The sequence below is a fragment of the Sciurus vulgaris genome (genome assembly GCF_902686455.1).
Source record: "Sciurus vulgaris genome assembly, chromosome: 5".
Lineage (NCBI taxonomy): Eukaryota > Metazoa > Chordata > Mammalia > Rodentia > Sciuridae > Sciurus > Sciurus vulgaris.
In genome coordinates, this window is record NC_136465.1 from 2,260,504 (window position 1) to 2,283,040 (window position 22,537).

General features: G+C 48.2%; 1 protein-coding gene across 2 annotated transcripts in view; it reads right to left on the reverse strand.

The window, feature by feature from the left end:
• The window catches only part of CSMD1 (CUB and Sushi multiple domains 1), a 290,133-nt gene that overhangs the window by 262,873 nt on the left and 4,723 nt on the right, over positions 1–22,537 (reverse strand). The gene's annotated exons all lie outside the window — the stretch shown is intronic.

Genomic DNA, 22,537 nt, shown 5'->3' on the forward strand with positions numbered 1-22,537 from the left:
GGAGATTTCGCTCTGGTTTATTTTCAAGTCTCAATTTTTAAAAAATCATATTTAAATCCACAGAAACATCATTCCTCCAAAAAAGAGATATTTCCCTTGTAATGTGAATTTAAAAAACTTTTAAATGATCTGTCATCGGACTGCTAAAGAGTAATATCTTTCAAAACCCAGAGAGTGGCCTACTCCATCTTGAAGCCACCAGCCTGCAAGAGAGCAGGCCACAAATACTGGTTCTGCATTTTTGTAATGCCACAGAAACTTTTTAAAAAATCAAGGAATTTGCGTCAGAACATTATTAAGAGTTGTGGTCAAAGCTTGGATAGTAAGTAATTCCGGGTCTCTCTGTTTTCCAGTGCTTTCTTCTCCAGCCCTAAACACAGCAAAGATACTATGAACCAAAAGTTCTTGTCCAAACAAGATCCGCGCATCAGGCTGATGGAAATCGCTGCTCTGTGTCTTGCGCAGAGATTTCCCCATCCCTAGTACCCTAAAGTCCTGAATCCCTTCTTAGTCTGACCAGCCACTGCAGTTATCCCAGGCGGCTGGCACGCGGGTGGTTGCACTAGCTCTTTCTTCCCAAGACACCTGTGTGGAGGTGCGCAGAGCCTGCCCCCCACGCCACTCCAGCCCTGCTGAGCAGTGAGGACTGCGGGCCTCCAGCGTGGGCCGCAAGCACTGGTGCCATGCTAAGTTGAATGGCAGCTTGATTGGATTAAGAGCTGCCAAAGACTAAGAGGCTTCTGGGTGTCAGTGAAGGTGTGTCTAGGAATGATTAGCATGTGGGGTAGCAGACTGAAGTGGAGACCCTCCCCAAGCACGGGCAGCACCGTCCAATAGGCTGGAGGCTTGGACAGAATAAAAGTTGAAAGCAGCAACAGGTTAAAGCTCAACTCTTCTTGAACAGTTTCTTGATTGCTGCTGAGATCTCTGAGGAGACGAGAATCTCGCTTCTTCACTCTTCCAAAGCGGACTCTGCCGGTGGTTCTCCAGGGAGTCTCCAGAAGCCTTGGTCTCAGACTAGAGTATCCCTGTTGATCCTTCTTGTTCTGGGGCTTCTGTGTCTTGGACTGTGCAGCTGCTGGTTCCTCCAGCTCTTCAGCCTGCAGATGGCCATGGTGGACTCTCCAGCCTCTGGTCGTGTAAGCGGATCTAATAAATCCCTCTTTATAACCGTACTCCTGTTGATTCTGCTCTTCTCGAGAACCCTGATAATACATACACTTGGAAGGGTCTTCGGCTGGGTGAGCTGGGAAGCAGGGGTGGAGAAGAACAATCTTCCCCTACTGGTCTCTGCTGCCTGCTCCCCTGTACTGAAATCTGCAGGCGTCTACAGAAAGCCACCACCTTGTACATCTACGTAGATATTTCCATTTGGATAATATTCTTTTTAAGGGAAAAAAATCTCTTAGAAATCTAAGAAAGACTGTCATGTGCAAAATATAGAGTGTTTTCACGCATACATGCCAGGGAAGAATAGACTGAAAAATGCACTCATTCTAACAACGTATTTATTTGCAGTCACCTGGAAAGAAAAGGAGGCTAAGACTGCATCTTTATGACTCAATTGAGAAGAAAAGTTAATTAACACTGAACTCCAAGCTATTAATTTAAATTATGTGAAGGAACCCCATGGAAAGATTCTCCAAATTTTCCAAAAATAACAGTAGTAAAGAGAAGACTGGTGACATTTAAGAAGAAGTCTGAACCTCTGGGCATCAGGGAGAGACATCAACACTGCACAAATCCAGAAAGAAAGTCAGACAACCCAAGAGACTGCCTGGTTTTCTGGAATCATCTTGCTCTTTTTATCAAGCAAGTCATCAATAAATCATGAACAAAGCAATCACAGCTAAGGACTTCAGGAGTTGTCCTGAAATACTTCACAACTCTAAGCTTGTGGTATAAATCCACAACAGGCTTTAATACTGGGTGTTCTCCGCCTAGGGTGAGCTGTTAGCACTTGAAGTTGTGTCAGCTCTGAGGTCATCAGGAAGGACTGTGCTAGACTACAGGCCTGTGTGCAGCTGAGAGGCACAGAGGAGCCTTGGGCCAGGGTCAGAGAAGAGAGGACATCAGTGCAGGCGTCAGTCCTGCCAGTCACCAAGCCCGTGAGGTGCTGTGGACAGAGGAGCCCACAGGAAGGCCCTGGGGTGGAAGGGGCAGCAGGCTCCCAGGGAAAAGCAAGGTGAGTCGCCATCTACCGAGAGCGTGGGGACTAGCGGCCTCTCATGGCTGACCTTCCAGTCCTGGGGATCACCTGAGCCTTCATGAAAACAACTTCTACAAAACGACTTAAAATAAATGTGCCTGGGATGTGTTTGGACGCAGAAGGAGACGATGTCCGTCCTCACGGAGTCACTGGGAGGAAGAGCAATGGGCTGTGACCACTGGGTGGCCAGCACAAGTGGGCAAAGCATGGACACAGCCGCACACAGCCCGAGGACGCATGCTGAGGCCTGGCCCGGGGCGCTGCCTTTCCCTTTCCGCTTCTTCCCAGTTACGCACGTGTCCTGTCGCAGGCACCGGGCACACAGAAGCAGACACATGGAGAGGACACAGGGCACCTGTTTCCTGAACAGGAGCGTCTACGAGGCGCTGTGAGTGACAGCCCCACAGCAGCGACCCCAGGTCTCTGTCGACCTGTGGCTCGCCTGTGCCACTGTTCAGTGTCACAGAGCACTCGCCTCACTCACCCTAACTGGCAAAGCACCATGTGGAGAACTGCCACTCCAACACAAAAGTGAGAATTTAATATCACCCTCCTAAAGGCATCGGTAATCACGACTTCTGCCTGATGGGGAAGACACCAGGTTGTGGACAGCAGCAGGTCTACTGAGGCTTCCTTTGTCCTGATGAGGTACAGCTGCAAGGATAATTTCTTTTGATTTTCCCATGTATTGATGTGTGTGTGTTTGAGAGAGAGGCTGAGGACAGACCCCCAGGGCTTCATGCATGCCAGGCAATCGCTCTACCACTGAGCTACACTCCAGCCCTGGCCCAGTGGACATTAAGGTGAACGAGGGAGGGAGAAGGAGGGGAGGGAGAGAGAACAAGGCTGAAAGCATCTAGTTCTCTCGTTGAGAACGCTTATCTGGCACATCTTATTCTCTGATATGTATTGATTCACTGATGAAAACCCTGAGCTATCTGATTTATAAAGCACCTACTGTGTCTCAGACGTTTTGATAGATGCTAAAGATACAAATTCAACTAGCTCAGTGCTTGTCCAAGAGGATGAAACCAACCTCTAACCCTAACAGGCTGTCTGTCGAGGGGTGTCATCTGCTGACTCAGCACACACTGAGTACAGAGGGTCTTCAACGCACAGCCCGTGTTGCCCTCCAGGGCCAACTCCCATGAGGGGGGTCACTACGCATCAGTGAGCACCAAGAGTTAGCATGTGGGTGGCCGCCAGGGGAGGGTGCACTAGCTGGAGTCACGCGGTTATTCCTGGGAGGTGGTGGCCACAGGACGCAAGCACAGGCAGCCCATGTACAGGCAGCCACGCAGCATGAGATATGGCTGCTTCTAAATGAGCCATCTGTGCTCTCCAAGGGCATATGGCTGTGGGAAACAGCATGGGCAGGGGGCGGTTGCTGCCCCCTTCAGCTTCCAACCAAAACATAGGACATCCACGTCCGCACCAAGGGATACCCAGAAATGGCACCCAGAATCCAGACCACATCTCACATTGAATGGTGCAGAATGTGATCTACTTTAGAACCAACTGCAAAGCAAATGAGTGTTTTACATCTGATACATGCAGGTGATAACTAGAGCAGAAACTTGCCCTGTAAGGGTCTCTTTTTAAACCATGTTATTTTTGTTTTATATAGAAATAATATGTCTAAAAATATGAAATTCAACATGTTTTTGTTTTCAACTCTGAAACTCACTAATTTCTTAAACTACCTTGGCTTTTTCAAGCCTCTAACTGGCGCTGATTCTTAAGTGTCTCATTGTAGGAATTAGTTCTATGACCATTCAAGACTTCATGGCCAAGTACAAATGAAAATCTTTACAATAAACACTTGAATAATTTGATATTATTTGATATAAAAATAAGAGAAATTAAAGTTAGATTGAATATAGAGTTCAACAGCTTGAGAAATTAGATATCAATATATGGAGAGCCAATAAATAGAAAAATGGCCAGTGAAAAGTTATTCAGTCAATGTATCTCCAACACCAAAATAGAATGCATTAGAATTGTAATAGTTTCATATTTTTAAATACCAATGAACACTTTAACTAACGAATTGTGTAATCATGAGTATTTCTATGAGATTGGCTTTTTAATTACTTTTAAATTTAGGAATATTCAAATATTCTCAGAATATGTTTTATTTTTGTTTTTTGTTCGTGTGTGTGTTTTGCTTTATTATTTAAGAAAAACTGAATCCATCAAATACAAATGATGGAGAAAATGGAAGAGGAAAATCAGTGAGTTATTTTTAGAACAATCGCTTCTTATTCATGTAGATTTCACAGCATGTAACTTCAATTTCTTTTGTCTAAAATTTAGTAATGCTTACATTCATATTTGTTTTTTGAGGGGAGTATCCAAACTGACAAGTCCTTTTAAAATATTTTAGGTCAGTAGAGAAACACAGCTATGATTATTCTGCCATTTTGACCCTGGGGTTTGAGTATCCACCACTGACTTGGGAAGCAACAGTGGACTGACCAGGCCTGTGTGATCCACAAATGCCATCCGGAAGGCACTGGACAGTTCTGTCTGTGCTGAAAGATGAGGAAATGGTCACAATCAAGGACTCGGACAGGCCAGCGTGCAATCAAATGTCCAAGCCCATGGGGTTCTGGCTCCTGGAGGGTCTGAGGCTGAAAAGGGCCACACGCACAGCGTGTGCAGACTCCAACTGCAGGCCCAGAGGCAGGCGCTGATGGATCCAGTCCTGTGAGGAGAGGCCGCACCCAGCCAGCCTGCTTGGAAACGGGCCTCCCCTCCCGGTCCCAGGAGGACTTCCTCCCAGAGCTCCGGAGTCCTCCTTGCCAGGTTCTGACTCTCACTACATCTCTTCCCTCTACTGAGGCAGATTCACGTGATTTGCCAAAAAACCTAACATGACTAACGTTCATTTTTCAGAAGTCCCAAGGAGGACTTCTTACACTTTCATTTCCCCAGAAAATTCTCAGCATTGGATTATGAAACATAATACACACAGCCATACCAACTATTCCCATGTAAATTTACCCAAATTTGCTCATTCTCACCTGAAGCCTTGGGAGACCTCCCCAGGTGTGCCCAGTGGCCAGAGCCTACACTGCACACTGCTATACAGTTAGCAAGCCTGCTGCGCAGATGCCCATCGCTCCTCTCTTCCACTTATGCACCCACTTCTTGCCAAAAGCATTCCCAGAGAAAGCCAAAGCCACTCCCAGACGTGTCCAAAACCCCGTGGGAGCACAGGAGAGTGAGAGAGGGTTGAGGTGGCCCACACCGAGAGGGGACACAGTAGTCAGATGGCCGAGGGTTTGGGAGGGACAAGGAGGAGAAACGGCCAGTGGAGCCCTTTCCAGGACACACTGGGCTGAGTCCTGGCACAGCCACCTTTGTGCCTGTCCCACTCACTTCCCAGGAGCTAAATGTGACTGACCATGTTATTTCTTCCTTCCCGTACACGGTAGAAAATTTTATAAGAAAAAGGAAAGGAGTTATGGAAACATTCTAAGTTCTTCATAAATAAACTCTGCAAAACCACACAGGATCACAACCATGCTGGAGTTCATCGCTGCCGTTGTGATTCATTTGTTGCTCCTTTTACTACTCTCCAGCTAATAAGCACAGAGGGACTGCTCACCCTAGGAACGCGCAGCTCCCGAGACGCAGAGCGCAGGACCTGATGGCCCAGCATCCACAAGTACGATCATGGTCCTCTTCTCAACACCTCGCTCGTCCAAGGCCCTGCCGAGCGAGGGCCACCCATCCGCTGCAGGGTGACTTGCAGGTGCAGGTGGTCTCACTGGACTCGCTTCTGTGGATCGCAACATGGGCCACCTGGCTTAGCAACAGAAGCACAGCCTCACGCTGTCGCTCCGAGGAGGGCTTGCTCCTTGTGAGCTTTCCAAGGTGACGTGAAGTTTCAAGAGGCACAACATCACAGAGTGTGCAGTCCCCAAACTAAACCAAGACGAAACATGTCACCCGAAGCTCCATCAGCAGGTACACCCAGCAGGTTCCCCAGCACAGCTCCACATCTCCTGCTGGCTCAGGACACCGCACGCTCAACATCTCGAAAAGACTGTGCCTCCTCTCCCTTGCTCCTGTGGCTCCTGCGCCAGCTACCCCAGCACTCTCTCACGGTGCCCCCGCTACCATGCAAAGCTCCACTGGATTCATGGAACCTTCCTGACCTCACCTGGAGCCTGCAGCCATTGCCCACTGAGATGTCCCAGCAGGGACTCCAAAGTCCCCAAGGTGAGGTCTTGCTGCAGCTTGGTTCCAAAGGGTCCCGGGGCCCACTGATGCCTGCCTCCTGCACCCACCCTGTCCTGCAAGGTCGGGCCGCAGCCCTGCTGGGCATTCCTGCTCTCCCTGGCTCCTCCTCCTGAGCATGCTTCATCCAGCATGAACACGTGAGGACTGGCGCCCTTCCTGTTTCTACCTTCCCTGCTTCCCACACAGGTAGGTCAGCACTCCATGCAGAGGGCAGCTTCCCTGAGACAGGGGTGCAGTGGGGTCTCTGTGTGCTGCACAGCCTCAGTAAGTCCAGTACTTAAATCAGAAGCCATGAGACATGTTCACGTCACTGTGTCTAATTGGTGCTTACTTTAACTTCAGACCAAGAGCTTATAAATGCCTTTGACTCACCCAAAATATCAAGTGTCCAATAATTCAAAGTGTTATTAAAACAAATTCTATTACCTTTCCACATGGAAAGAAATCTGTACGGGCTTTTAAAATTATGAAAATAAAAGTAGGTCCTTCAAATTTTAATACTTCCTGACTTTAAAAATTTGGGAGGAATTAAAAATAACATTCAGGGCTACATGTGTAGCTTCGTTGTTGAGAATTTGCCTACATCCAAAAGGTCCTGGGTTTGATCCCTAGCATACATAAAAGTGCGCGCGCACGCGCACACACACACACACACACACACACACACACTGATATGTATGTTTACATATATCAATAGAGATATATAGGTATATAATAATTAAAAGTTACATTAAAAACTGTGGTGTTAGGGAAATTTCAGAATGGATTAAGTAGTATTACTTCGCAAACTAGAATGGAGCCTAGGCAGTTTCTTATTTTAAGTTTCCAGAGAAGGAATCCTGTCAGCTCAGTATGCACTGATGTGGAAATACGTGGTGACATATATGTTCATATTAAGAAGGCATTGTCATGAATGACTATATTAAATAAAGTTCAATTCAGAAATATTCAGCATTAGAAGCACAAAGTTGTTCCATTTTGGTCATGGTGAGTTCATGGGAATAAAAAATGAGTTGACAACAAATATTTCAGTTTTTAACAGCTGGCGGCCTGAAAAACAGTTTAGGTTTCCAAAAGGAGCACATTTTCCCCTTACTTCTTGATGAATAATTTTCTTACTTGTATTTCCTACTGGAACCATTCTATTTCTTTAAGTTTGGAAATACGTTGTTAACTTTTAAAATATCAGTTAAATGATTAAACATTCAAATTACTAGAGAATAATGTCTATGAATGAACTACTTCTTAGCATTTCCTTTGATTATTATATTGTACAAGAGGACAATTTATTCTTCTAAACAGGCCCATTTCATAGAGGTCTTATTTCACCCTGAAACATTAGCATTTCTAGAAGCTTCCACTAGAGACAGTCATTCTGTGTACAAAGATGCCTGCCTCCGGAATTTTATTAACTTAGTTTTCCAGTTCATGTTTCATTGGCCAAGATACACAGTAGACAGGGCTCCCATACATTAAAGCAGCAGGGACATCCCCGGACACCTGGCCTCTGGAGACGTCAGGCCTCATGACCACAGAGCCCACAGAAGAGGCCAGACCATAGCCTCCCTTCTTCATTCAAAAGTTTCAGATTTGCACTGAGGCATCTTTCCTGTGCAATCTGTGTACAGAATCATTTCTAAGTTTTAATAAAGGAAAGAGATCTCTTATGAGCTAATGGTGACCTCGACTCGGGATTCTGTGATTCCTGAACTGTTTGTTTTCCTGCAGAGCTCAGGGGTTCTGGGCCGTCCTCCCTCAGCTGGAACCCAAACCCCAGGGCCACGATTCCTTCCTTGTTTTCATTCTCAAGCGATTCACCACTGAGCCCTGTAAGTTATATTTCCACGTCTACCCATGATCTCACTTTCAGTATCTTGGGGGAAGATCATGCAATTTCCAAAGAACACCTTCAAGGTCATTGGCTTCTGCAATCTGCGATATATGCCAAAACAAGGTCAGCACCAAATATCGTGTCAGAATTCACCTTACTGAAAATACAGTCTTACCTCCCTTTAATTTTACCTTTGAAAACCTACCCTTCCCCATCTTCCACCTCCACAAGTCCCAGCCCTGAGGCAGGAGCCCTGGGGCAGCCTCGGCTCCCATCTCCTCTCTAGGTCCACAGCCAGGCCCCTCCTGAGCCAAGGAACCAGGAGCTAGGAGGCAAATGCTCCTGACATCATTACAAGAAGCCCTGAAATCCCTTCAACAGCTGAAACACGTTTTGATTTCCAGCATCACTGCACTCTGCCTTTCAGGATGAAAGGAATCCAAAACCAATTTCTCATTTATAGCAGGGGGCCTGGGCATGGGAGGTAGAGCCACTGGCCCTGCCCGGGGCAGGAGGCTGCTGGCCTCTGGGCACCAGGGAGAATCCCTGCCTTCTGCCTGCCCCTGGGCTGGGATAGGTGACTGGGGGAGGGGTCCCCTGCACTCACTGCACATCTCCAGCTCGGTGCAGATTTCAAGTTCAAGTCCAGTGTCCGGGGGCTGTGATGCTTGCTCCGTGCCCCTCAGCCTCAGGGTATCATGTTGTACTTTAGCAGTTGGGATTCTTGTTCTAGCATTGTTTTCTAAAATGTTTATTTAGGGGGGGAAAAAAAACCTTCATGATGATGGAGAAGCCCAAAAGCAGCCCTTGAATAAATATTCCTATGTCAAGATTCATGGAGGGGAGTAAAATAACAATTTTGACTGAATAGATTTTATGACTCGTTCTTTCCAAGGCACTATTAAGGATTCCACGACACATGTAAGGAAAGTCAGATTCTGGGGATCCATAACCCAGTGTGCCCCGTCTGATGAGGGGTCCTGGTCTCCAAGGTGCTCGTCTTCCCAGAGAGGACCTTTGCAGACGGATATATCAGCAGATGGAACACCCACTACCACTGTCAATCACCCGGAGTGGGGGGCCCTGGGATCACACTGCCCATAAGGCTGGAGGCCATGGTGCTTGGGGGCCACCATCTGCAGGCCTTGGTTCCATGTCTCACTAAGTTGAAGGCTTTGGGTTGAATGGTGTAATTAAATTGTGTTCCCTTCTCTGCCCTCTGGTCTCTCTCGGGCTCCTATGGCCCGCAGATCACACACACCTGGGAATATGGATTCACAGCCCTGAGCAGCCTCTCCAGAGTTACTGCAAAAGACAGGGGGATGGCAGACGTGAGCACCAAGACTGGGAAGCCACAGAATGCTGAGGGCTGGCGGGGGCTGAGCTTCAGGAGCCCCTTCTGCAGCACAGCAGGGCACCCTGCTGGCCCCAGGGGCCTTCCCACCCTGTGGGGCAGGTCACAGAGTCGGGCAGGTCGTGGCCTCCTGGGGTTCTGTGGCAGCACTGTAGGCTCGCACACTCCACCTACCCATGAGTCACCAAAGGCCACAAGAGTGGCATGAGGGAGGAGGCTGGGCACTGCCCTTCTCTACCTCTGATTTGCTCTTGACTTTGACTAAATCAATTTGGACTCTCCTCCTGCTGCTTTCCCAACCTCAAAGGTCGCGATGGCACCCTGCGCCTTCCTCCCTCCGAGGCATGGACGGCAGTTCACGTCCTGGGTGAGAGGCAGCCTCCCCAGCTCAGAAGGAGCTGAGGCCTCCCTCTCTGGGGTGTCCTCCACGTTCACTCTGCAAGTCTTACTGTGTGTGGCAGTTGTTAAGCAGAGGTTCTGATGTTTATCTAAATACACTCGCGTGGACACAGGTGATCCAACACGCGCCCAGGCTGCACGTCTGGGTGGTGGCCTGTTTTGCGTGTGGCATGTTTGGACCTGTGGCACCTTTGCTCTCCATACAGTGCCCTTCCTATTTCAGATGCACATGGGGCTCCTTCCAGGGAGCTCTCAGGTTGCGTCTCTACCGTATGCAAATTGCCTTTGTGATATTTCCATGGAGGTCATCTATTAAGGAGTGCATGATACAAGATATCATGTCACAGGCCTTTTTTCTTATAGAAGCAGAATAAAACTGCTATGTTCTAAATTCTCGGGAAAAGGTGCATGTTTATAAAAATGGATGGATGTGCCAGGATGTGTCGACTAGGAAGGTCTGTAGTAACACACCTAGAGAACTGCGCGTCTGCATGCTGACGCTGCATGTGTGAGAACATCAATACCTTTCCTGAGGCTGACTTTGAACTTGTGATCCTCCTGCCTCAGCCTCCCAAGCTGCTGGGATTACAGGGAATGGTGTTCCTGGGTTTTTTCCTTGGATTTTTCTATTGGTGTCTCCTTTCTGTGTCTAACTGTCTGATTAGACAGTCTTCCTGAGCCCTAAGCTCCTATAGACACAGGCTCTAATTCTTTAATGGTCTGTCCATGGCCTTCCTGAATCCCCACCCCAGGGCTATATTTGCTGGACCTCAGCGTAGCTTCCTGCTGCCCACGGCACCTCTGCTTTTTCAAGTGTCATCTGACCAGATCTCTTTCATGAATTATCCACCTGACAAAATCAATATAACCCCTTATTGAATTTCCAATAGCAGATGTGTACCCAGAATGCCTTCTCAACTCCTGTCTGTGGCTACAACCTTCTCCATGTCGTGTGGGAACTATCACAAGATTTCCTCCTTGAAACACAAGGCATGAAACCAATTCCTTTTCTCTAGGTCCATAGAAATCGTCATTGTAGATTCATTTCTCTCCAATTCACATATCCTAGCATAGTAGGCTATGCTGAGCATCCTGAAAATATAGTTGCTCTGTTCATGGTCACATCAGAGCTGAGCAAGAATAAATCAGAAGCACTTACATGGAATGAGGAGTGAGTGAAATCAATGTAGTGGCAATAAGGACCAAAGAAAACACTGTCGTATTCCATCCAGATTATCAGCAGAGAACGTGGGCGAGGACATCTGAGTTAAATGGTCAGAGGTATGTGCCGTGCCCTGAATAAAAGGCATACGAGGGGACACTTGCTTGGGAGGGACGGGGGCTTTCCATCTGACCTCAGACTGAGGGGACGCAGCAGCAGACAGCCCTGCGGCTTTGCCTGGCCCCTTAGTGCTGCTGGAGGCCGTGTGCGGAGGCAGGGTCCTCAGCCTGGCACAGTTGGGAGGTGGCGGAAACTGGACAGGCGGGGGGTGCTGGGGGCCTTAGCTCCTGTGACCTGGAAGGAGTCCGAGGCCCTGGCCCTTCCTCTCAAGCCTTCCCATCCCTGCCATGAAGCGAGTGGCTAGCTCTGCCATGTGATCCCTACCTACCATAACCTGCTGCTTCCCCACAGGTCCAAAAATGCAGCCAAAAACCAAGGACTGAAGCCTCCAAAACGTGGGCCCAATTAACCTTTCCTCTGCATAAGTCGATTCGCTCAGGTATCTCGTCATAGTCACGAAGCTTCCTAGCACCGCTGGTAAGTAGTCAGGTAACGTGAGGTGTTGATCAAAACCCCATATGAATTTAGATGTTTGTGGCAGTGGCCATGAGGCGAGGACCATCTCTACCTAATGGGTGGGCAGGAGTGGTGCTCTCGAGTTTGGGACGTTCTAACTGGAATGTGAGCCAGCTCTGCTGCTGGCCTGCTAGGTGCCTCTCTCTGCAAGTGAGGGGAGGGACGAGGGCTTGCCTGGGCCACGCTAAAAATCTCTCCAAGTGCAGCCTGAGGTAGGGCCTGAAAGAGCAGAGGGGGGCCCACAAGGATACCAGAGCCACAGGCAGGCTGCTGCGTGGGAAGAGTCACACACACTAAAGCCCGTGACGACTATGACAATACGGAACGCAATATCACAACCCGCTTCGTTTGAAAATAGTTTCATGCTTGTAAATGGAAACCTTTCCTAAAAATGAAAAATGTGAAAATAAAAGTACATGTAAGCAATCAAATTGTACATTTTCCTTTCATAGAAGCGTCCATCTTCAAGGGGTGTGAGTGTGTGCATACACTGCCTCTATTCTCTTATGGAATTTCCTGAAGAAGAATCAAAACAAAGTTCCGATAAAGTCCAGGGTGAAGAAAGACCCAGAGTCACTAGAGGTGCCAGCCTCAGGCGACCATGCCCTGCATCTCTAGAGCCCTCCACTTCCTGCAGTGTAGACAGGATCTGCCACTTGCTTCTTATCAATTGAGTATGGCAGGTGCAGAGAAGGTCCCGACATGCATGGGCTGATCTGAGCTAATCACAGGATGTGACCCACCAGGGACTCAGTTCTGTCCACAGGTGGGAGAAGACCCTGACCCCAGATGAGATGGCAGCAGGTCAGAGCCTGTTGCAGCCTGTGAGACCCTGAGAAGACAACAAGGCGAGAGCCCAACACAGTGACGGGACAGACGTGTGCAGCTTGAGGCCCAAGACTGTGGCAGCTTGTTAGGCAGTGATACCAAATTCACACGTGACTCCCTATTATTTTAAAATACCTTTAGAAAACCATCTACTAGCAGACGTGGAGAGAAACAGTGCTCGACACGGTTTTCCCAAGTTTTCAAGCTGTACCTATGGCCATCCAAGAGCAATCCTGCTCTGCGAGCCCTCCTCTGGAAACCACCCCAGAAGCCACAGCACCCTGATATGCTTCGCAGCCTGGTATACTTATTGCAATTTTATTCTGTATTGAAATAAAATAAAATCTGTAAGTGTTGGCGTGGTTTCATGTGCAGGTTGCTTATTTTCTCATCTGTCTGACCCCATTCCATACTTTCCATTGGTTCACAGGACAGCTTGTAAACACTTTTTAAAACCATTGGGTAAAATGGTGCTTTGACAAGATTTTCTGGACTACTAGTCACTATAAAATTCATAAAGGAGATGAATGCTATTCTTCAATTAAAATGGCCTTAAGTCAATCTTTTCATTGCTGTAACAAAATCCTGAAAAGAACAACAAAGAGGAATAAAAGTTTATTTTGGTTCAGGGTTTCAGAGGTTTAGTACATAGAGGGCCAACCCCAAAGCTCTGGGCCTGAGGTGAGGCAGAACATTGTAGTTAAAGGATTTGGTATAGGAAATGACAGCCAGGACCAGGGGCAAAATATAGACCCAAAGGCATGCTGCCAATGACAAAAACTGCAAGTTTTTTCAAATCTTTCTGCTTTGCTTTCTGCTTCTGGTTACCACAGTAAACTTGGCTAATCTGTCAGAAATATTTACCCTATTATCTGAATGCTATGCCTAAAACTTCCTCCACCAGAATAATTAGTACATCACCTTCAAATTCAGCCTCACAAAGTCTTAGGACATGGATAAAAAATAGACAACTTCCTTGCTATGACATAACAGTAACAGCCTCTAGTCCAATTTCAAGTAGAGCCCATGTTTTTTGTCTGAAACCTCCTAAGCCCAGTCTTTACTGTCCACGGTCCTATTGGCATTCTGTCTTCAGAGCTCCCACCAGAATCTCACAGTAAGCTCTACTTACAACATTCTAAAACTTTTCCAGCTTGAACCTTCAACCTTTTCAAAATTCCTCCCACAAATTCCAAAAAGCTCCAAAAACTTCTGAACCACATGGTCAGGTTAGTCACAGCAATGACTCTCTTCTCAGGATCAATTGCTGTTACAGTAAACCTTTTTGTCCCTATGACCAAAAGTCCTGACAAAAATAGTGTAAAAGAAGAAAAGTTTATTTTGTCTCATTGTTTCAGAGATAAGGTCTGGGGTGGATGGATTCTATTGCTATGGGCTTGAGGTGAGGAGAACGTTATGACAGGAGGGCAAGGAGAAGGAAGCATCTCAGGAAAAGGCAGCCAGGAAGTAGAGAGGGAGAGCTCCACGCACCAGGGTGAAATATAAACTCCAACGCAGGCCACCAGTGATCTACCTCTTCCAGCCACTCCCCACCTGCTTACAGTCACCACCCAGCTAATCCCTCAGTGGACAAATCAGAAGTTAGGTCACACCTCTCATACACTAATCATTTCACCTCTGAATATCCCTGCATTGTCTCATACATGAGCTTTGGGGGACATCTCCTATCAAAACCAAAATAGGGTTATTTTACTTTAAAAGAGCAATGCTTACATGTAACTTCCGAGATTTCCTGGAAGACTTGTCTCTATCATTTATGAAATCAGCTTGTAGAACTTTCCTTTGAGGACTGCTACTTAGCTGGCATAAGATTCTCGATGTCCAGTTTTTAAAAGTTACCAATTATGATGTGAATGAACCATCATTCACTTAAATCTTATTCACATTCAGGGGAGCTCATCAGAAACATCTCTATCAGAAATTCACTGTGACCTGACCTATTTGGGCAGAAAGAGGTGCAAGGTGGACAGCCAAAGAAGATTTCATCAACCTTTCCAGGACACCAGCCAGTCATGTGAAGAATCATCCACCCATGATCTCAAGGACCTGGAATATAGAACCTGACATACCTACCCCTGACCTCGTGCAGCTTTTCAGTCATATACCATACCGTGTCCACGCATGCTTCCTTCACTCAATATTTCTGGCTTCTTTCAAAGTTCAGAAATGACTATGTTCAGTATTTCTTCATCGGCCAGGTCCTCTGCACACCCAAAGGCACACTCTCGTTAATATGCGTGTCTAAAGTCAGTGCCATCTTAATTCTACCAGTACGCTAATGAGATCAGGATGAGCTGCTTAAGCCCATAGCTCTGGGGTCTGATTTCTTTCTCATCCACAGAATATGTGGCAGTTTGTTCAGAATCAGCTGTCAGTGCCAATCACACCATCTCTGTCCCTTCCTCACTACAGCAAAGCGGCTGTGAATGGCTGGGATGTGCTAGAGGGGGGCCATCAGCTGTACACCCCATTCCTCTCTGTCTCTAGTTGAACTCGTGGGGGGCTTATCAGGTATCTCAGGTGTTCTTCAATCTACACATGCTCGAGGCTGGCTACCTCACATGTGGCCATGGACCACCGTTTCAAAGCATCCAGGAACCTTGTGGCATTTTTAATGGGTCCAGAATGACCACCTAATCCAACTGACCTGGTCCTTCCTATGTTCAAAATAGACCTGAGTCTGGGGATTGGGGGGAGCATCTTGCCTGCCAGATCGTGTGTGGGCTTCCAGGTCAGGCTCCTGGGTACAAGTCTGACACAGGACCAGGGGCTGGAGTCAGAGCAGAGAAGACACTGCTTCCCCAGCACCTGGCCATGGCTCAGTGCTCTGCTGCATCCTCGCAGGCTTCAGGATCTTTCAGGAACAGAAAGAAGCTTTTGGAAGTCTACTGAACTTAATGAAGAGACTCGCTCCCTTTAGTTATCACTTTTTATCAACAATGTTTTGTCTGTTTGTTCTGGTTTAGATGTGGTGTCCCCAGAAGCTCACATGGGAAACAATGCAAGAAGGTTCAGAGGAGAAATGATTGGGTGTGAGAGTCTTAACCCAATCTGTGAATGAATCCCTAATGGGGTTAACTGAGTGGTAACTGAAGTGTGGGTATGACTGGAGGAGGTGGGCGTTGGGGTGTGGCCTTGGGTACATATTTATGCCTGGTGAGTGGAGTCTCTCTCCTTTCCTAATCACCATGATGTGAGCTGCTTCCTTCTGCCACACTCTCTGGCCACCATGTTCAGCGTCACCCTGAGCCCCAAGAAATAAAGTCCTCCTATAGACTAAGATCTCTGAAACCGTGAGCCCTCAAAGAAACCTTTCCTCCTGTACTATTGTGCTGGTCGGGTCTTTCAGTTGCAGCAGCAGAAAAGCTGACGAAACACTACTCAACCCATTTTTACTGAGCATCTGACTAAGCCAGGATGCTCCCCTGCTTGCTTACAGTCAGGCCTGACCTCGCCTACAGGCATTACTGCAGAACCAAAATCAAGCTTGCGACTATCTCAGTGGGCTCCAAGACGCCTCTGGGTTTGTGGTCATGTCCTAGTAAGGAGAGAGGTGCAGAGAACCACAGTGTTGTTCCCTCTCAGTGACAGCCACTCCCCTGGCTGAGTCCATGTCTAATGCCTTCACAGAGGATGCAGGTCCACTACCCAGTGCCAGGATAGAGCAAGGCAGGCCAAGTGATCCTGTGAAAATGAGTCAGAGAGGCCAAGCCACTTTCCCTGTAGAAACCACTGCCCAGTAAGGCTCATCACTAATGACCCACTGGCCTGGAATTAGCTTACAGATGGAACTTCGGAGCACAATGATCCCATTATTTTTTTTAAGTCATATGACAATAAAATTCCTTTGGGTGGCTCCCTTAAAAACCCAAACTATAAGTGTTTATGATATTCTTTCTCCCTCTATTCAAACCTGTGCCATAATCTTCTGGTCAGGAAATCCCTGGCGTGCTCCAGGAGGGGCGGTAAGACGGGATGCTCCTCACGGGCCTCCTCACTGCATGTGCACCCTGAGGTCTCTCCTGCTCCCCATTTTGAAGCTGTTTGTTCCCCCAAGCTACATAGTTTATGGAACTTAATGATAAGCAGGAATCATGAGATTAGAGCTGTTCTCCTAAATAAATGCAAACACATAATATCAGAACTTCCCTGAGGAGTCTATAATCCACTTGAAGATTGCAAACCAGTCCCAGGACGCGGTGATACGTGTGATGCGTGAGGCCAGTTGTGAGCTGCATGTGTGGTTTCTGCCCTGTCCATCCACGTGTCCCTTCACTCCAGAGTAGACCAGCTGGGGACCTGGTTGGTGCCTGGCACACTGAAAACCCAACCATCAGCCCCTGCAGTGGGGAGCTGGGTTGGGGGAGAGCCATACACAGGAAGAAGCAGGAAACAGGGGCAAGTGTGAGTCAGGACAGCCAGGCACAACCAGCCGGTGGGGAGCTCAGGGCAGGGCGAGAGGGCACTTGCAGAGGGAGAAGGCCGTCCTGAGGGAGGAGGAAGGACCTGCGGACACTCCCAGGTCCCTCCCTGCAGAGGGAACGCTGTCGGCTGCAGGTGCAGACCCTGAGGCAGGCCTTCCCGGGCCAGATCTGGGTGAGCCCTGCTCAGAGCTGCCTGCACAGACCCGGCGCTGCTCTCCAGGCCCTCTTCTCTCTTCCAGAAGACACGGAGGGGAGTGCGTGGAAGGTGGCAGCGTCCTCCTGCAGACCCTGCGCTCACCTCTGGCCTCTGCGGTTCTCAGGCAGCTCCCAGGCCAGCCTTCCTTCTCGCACTCAAGCCCTCATTTCCAGCCTTTCTGCAACATCCCGACTTGTCCCTGCTACTGTCTTCCTCTCTGTGACTTCGCCTTTAGAAAATGACAGCTGGCACTTGCCTCGGCCAAGGAGGCGGGATGGGGAGCTGGCCAGCTCTCCTCCAAAGGCACCCTTGGGTCATTTGTGGGAACAGACACCTGGTTCTGTCAGCAAAACCCAACAGATTCATCTCCTCAGAGGCTCACATGACTTTAATATAATGCCAGAGTGCCGCCTTCCTAATTTAAAATAACTCCTGGACTTAGTCCATGAACCAGAATCCCCGTGTCCACATCAATAAGTCACCCTCTCTCTATGCAGAGCGCCACCTTGACAAGCAAACCATAAGGAGGACATTGCCTGGCGTGCGTGGAGTGGAGCGAGGGAGTTAAGTAGATAAAGTGAGCGGGAAGCGGCCTGAGGAGGCCCGCCGCGCACTCGAGTCTCCCGCGGGGACAGGACCCAGTGTCTGCTTTCCAGGACTCTGCAGATCACCGTGCATGGCAGGTCCTCTGCGGGGTCCATCTACCCCTCCTGCATGACCGCTGACCACCCTCTCCCTGGTGATGCACGGGGTATGAAAGGCCCTCACCCTGCCTACCTAACCTCTGGAGCACCATGGTGCCCGCTTCCGCTCAGGCCCGCAGTGCGCTAGCAGTGTCTCGGCCAGGGACCTGCTCCTCAGTCTCGAGTCACCAGTGGTGGCCGTGGCACAGGAGTGCATCGGTGTCACTGCCGTCCCTGGCTCTGGTGTTCACTCCACTGTCAGTCTCCATCCTTGAAACCCCAGACTTCCGTGTCCTCCTGCTGGGTCATCATAGGCACTGGGCCCTTGGTGTGGACGGCCCATAATCAGCGCCTCAGTGGCCTGGTGCCCCTGTCATGTCTGCCTCTCCTCATCACAGGACTTCATCTCTGCAGGCACATGGCTCGAAGGCCAGTCCACCCTCCACAAGGTAACTGAAGTCTCACCCTCTCCAGAAACGTCCCCTGACTTCAGTTTCCCTCCTTCCTGCAAATTCTGGGCCAACTCGACTACCATCCCCATTCCTAAAATGTGACCCGGAACAGAGCAAGTGAAGACTCCCCTCACCAGGACCTCACGCTTGCAAGAGAAAACAAAGGACGCAGGGACAGAAGTCGGGGGCTTGGGGTGGAGGAAAGAGCAGTGGCCGCTTAGGAAGGTGGGCGGTGGGCAGCCCATGTGTACGACCAGGGGGCTGAGCCTGGGGTGGAGGAGACAGAAGGCATTCAGCAAAAGCCTCGGGATCGCCACAGCCTGGGGTCTTCCTCTCCTCTGGAGAGCTCGTCGCTGTCACTGCTGATGTATACACAGGTGCACACACATGTATCAGCACACGTGTGCAGATTGTGTAGCTCAAAGTGTCTATCACGACAACACTACATTAACATATTAGAGCCCAAGCTTACTTAAAATCTCTATTGTGAGCAAACACACCAGTCAGTGTGCATTGGAGCCATGAGCTGATACCTTCCCACCTCCAGATCCATCCCCTGGTTAGCATTTAATTATAGTGCATTCTACTTGGGAACGATAGTCACTGTCATATCAACTAATCTCACCAGTGCCAATGGTGACTCTCCTACATAATTGATCAGTTGCCAGGGATGGTGGCGTCATCCTTCTGTGTCACTGCAGTGCTAACCACTCAGCACCCAGGCACCGCGTGCAGGTTTCCTGATTAGTGGGAAAAGGAAGCACCCGCACTGCCCCAGATGCATGCTCAATGCAGCTCCCATGTGTTCCTGGAAGTCAGAGTCTTTGCTAAACTGCGCAGAGGGTTTGCTTGTTTCTCACAATTTAAATGAACAGTGCAGAAGCCTGCTCCAAGTTTCTGTAGGCCCTGTGGTAAAGTTTCTCAAGAATGAATATCTGGGGAACATTCTTATAAAATTCTCAAAAGTAAAACATATTTTAAAAAGAAGTTTGAGTTCAATATGGTATCTTTTTTAAATTCCAGAACTTCTTTTCTATAAAAATTTGTCCAGATATTAAGAAAATGTAGCCACCCAGTGTCACGATAATTTTTGTTATATTCTAAAGCTCAAAATCACTGTGAGGAAGGAGAAGTAAAGGGCTTCCCAGACTTGCTGATGGAGCCAGCATGGAGGATGGGGCCTCCAAGCGCACAGCTTGAAAACGCAGATGCAAGCTCTTTATGTTACATTACAAACCCCGCGTCTTAATCCAGGCTCATGGTATGGATTGCACATCAGCGTGAGGTGCACGGGGTGCAGAACGGATCCTGTGGGCCCCACCGTCAGAGAGCTTACAGGAGACGTCCCATGCCAAGGCCATGATGTTACGGTACAGACAAACCTGTCGTAAAAGCAGTGTATTGTAACAGAGGTAGACTTTCTAAGCTTTATTTTGGTCCAATCTACTACTGAGAAAACAGTTGCTTAATCAATCCCTATTAATTGACATTTTTATTCCAGGGGGGCCCAAAGTTGGTCTGCTTTTTCTTCCTTGCCAATGTCTTGACACATCTCATTATCAGTCACTACATATTATGCTTATTAAAGTGTGTCACCTGAAATATCTGACTCGTCAGTAGTTCTGGGTTCCAGTTGGGAGAGCAGTATGTGGTCCCAAGAGCACCATGCTCTGTGTGAAACTCCAGCAGCTCACTTAGAGACAGGGAGATACCTCCCAACTATGAAGGGGGTTAAAAGTTACTACTTACCAAGACCCAGAATTGCCAAGGTGCTAGTTAGAAGGTACCTGGAGCTAGTTGTTAATACTAAAGGCACATGTGTGCTATTTGTCTTCACTTCTGAAAACCACAGCATATTTATTAAGCTATATATTTATTCTGTTGACATTGTCTAATCCACTCATGTCTGCACATTAATTATGGATCTGAAACAGCCAAACATGAACATTTCCTTAAGTAAAGCAATTAACTAGCAAGAGGCAATTACAAGTCTTTTGAAAACAGTTATCATTTCTGATACATCTTTTAGGGATGGATATTCAATTCAGGTATTCGATTGCACTGTGGGAGCTTGGGATTTCTCAAACCTAATTACTTAGTGTTTAAACCTAAGAATTTAATGTGAAGTTAATACTATTTTGATAACATCGCCATCGGCACCATTGATCCCACATCACTGATAACTCTTCCCTGCAGCAGCATGCTCTGGCTCTAAGACAACCCTGCAGCTGGGACTCCCAGGACACTCTGCTTCTGTGGGTGGAGACAGGAGGGGTGATGGGCAGGGGGGTCGATGCCCACTATTGGATGGATTCTACTGAGAACCGCAGACCAATCATCACTAATATTTCTTTCTTCTTTTTCCAGAATGCTTGTGCTACTCTACAGTCAAATGTACCCATGGAAATGGAATGTGCCAGTAAATATGCACTGATTTAAACTTTCACAAAGTTCCTCAGTGAACCTGGAGGGACAAGCAGAGGTCCTGCACCTGGGCTGCTCTCAAAGACAAATGGGGAGCTTTGGCAGCCCAAGAGAGCCAAGTGGGGGCTGAGAGGAGACTCCAAGGAAGCCTTCCTGGTGAGGGTAGGTGGGCGTCAGGAACGGTCTCCTCTCAGAATCAGGGCTGCAGGACACCGGGGCCTTGCTAACTACTGCTCAGAAGATGAACTGAAGGAGACAGCAGAAGGCTGCGGACAGGTCAGTACCCTCCTCCGCTCCAGGCCAGCCTGGGGGCTTCATGGGCAAGCGCTGCCTTTTGGAGGGCTTTTGCACATGAGAACACAGAGCTAAGTGTCTGTAAATCAAGGACTGCTCCAGCTGGAAATGGTAGGAGGGAAACAAAGTGGCCAGGGTTGGAAGAGTAACAAGACACACACCCAGCCGGCATGACGCCCTTCCCCTGCAGCTGCCACGAAGGGGCAGCAGAGTGGAAGGTGAGCGCGGAAGCCAGGGGTGCCCGGGCCACTGCTTTCTACTGTCTGGTGAGGAACCAGGACAGGAGGCCGGTTTGTGAGATAAGCCAAGGCATCAAATTGTACTCAGTGGAGGGAGCACCGAGGAACCCCCCATGTGCCTGGGACTGTCCTGTTCAGCCTGCCCTGGGAAGACCACCCAGAGGCTTTGCAGTTTTCCTTCCCAAACGTCCGTGCAGCCCAGGGCCCAGGAGGTGGGGTAGATGCATCCAAGCAGGAAACACGCTGCTGAGCCCACAGACAGGAAGCCCGGCACAGGAGCAGGGTCACGAGAGCGTGCTCCGCCTGCGTGCACAGCAGAGTGTTCCCTCAGAGCTCTGCAGCGTTCTGAGAGCGAGATTCTGAAGGCAGGGATCTGTGAAGAAAGCTGTACTTATCATCCATCCCATACTGTCCACGGACTTGTGTGTACAAATCAACAGAAATGCTTTCATTTGGTGAGGTTTTCAATGGCACCCTCGTCACAGTGAAAAGTGGCTCTCTCAGGACATCGGCCACTCTAACTGCTTTTGTCCCGTCTTAGAAATTCATCAACATGATTTTGTTTATTTGGTATGAAGGGGACTGAGGCTGTTCATCTTCATCTGGGTGCCCAGATCAGCTTGGATCTGAGGGGTGATAATTACCCTACCAGCAAATCATTTGCTCATCTGTCAAATAAAGGCAGCAGCTCTGATGAGCACCCACAAAATTTCATGCTAAAAAATCTGAGTGTATAAATTTCCCATGTCCTGGGGTCATACTTACAGAGTTCTAAAATCTCAGACTAGCAAAGGATTGAACAGTTTACACACTGGAAGCATCCTCATTGATTCGTCACCTTTAGTTATCCAAAGCAAATAGCTAGTTTTTAAATTTGGCTATTACTAAAAATGTTACAAATGGCAATTGTTATAGTGAAATTCCTCTTTTTGGAAAAGCAACTTTTTAATTTTCCCTCTGTTGTCTTTTTCATTATATCTGAAAAAGGAAAGCTTCCATACTGATTTGCATTTGGGAGGTACTGGGGATTAAACCCAGGGGTGTTTTAGCACTCAGTTCCATCTCTATCTCTTTATATTTTTATATTTTTAGAGAGGGTCTCCCTAAGTTGCCAAAACTGACCCTGAACTTGCT